Genomic DNA, 610 nt, shown 5'->3' with positions numbered 1-610 from the left:
TTTTATAAACAGTTGGGCACATCTGTTGGCGGTAGTACATCCTGTGTGCAAGACTGCCCCATCCCCAGTTGTGAGCCTCCGCTTCTGGCTCGTCTCGTTCACCTGTTGCTGTTTCATTATCGCCTACCCCGTTGGATACGGCCTCGTTGGTAATGGCAAATCCGTTTCGTCTGCGCGGACCTCGTCGCTAGTGCAGCTTATGTGTCAGGATGCTGCTGTCTTTGCGGCTCTGAACTGCTGAGCCTCGTCGATTCTGTAACACAAAGACTAATTGCCTCTGCACCGATTGTCTCTGCACTTATTCCGTCCACTCGCATACTCCACACTTCTGAATTCGAGCAGCTTCAGCGAATGACTGGATTAGTTATGTGCCCCAAATTCAGTTCGACTCCACACAGCCTTCTGTCTTCCAGCTGTGCTGGGCATCACGGTTTCGTTCATCCGCCTCCTGCTTGCGCTCAGGAGTATCTGCACTGCATTCAACATCAGGTGGTTTTCTGTTGCCGAAGTGGGTTGCTGATAAGTGTCGTTCTTCGCTGTTCGGCATGACTCAGCTTCGTACCACACTTGTTATCACCTGTACGATGTTGTTGCTGCGATAGGAAAGCAT

Source organism: Volvox carteri (assembly GCF_000143455.1).
Source record: "Volvox carteri f. nagariensis unplaced genomic scaffold VOLCAscaffold_59, whole genome shotgun sequence".
Lineage (NCBI taxonomy): Eukaryota > Viridiplantae > Chlorophyta > Chlorophyceae > Chlamydomonadales > Volvocaceae > Volvox > Volvox carteri.
The sequence above is the reverse complement of the archived record's forward strand: the minus strand, read 5'-3'. Positions refer to the sequence as shown.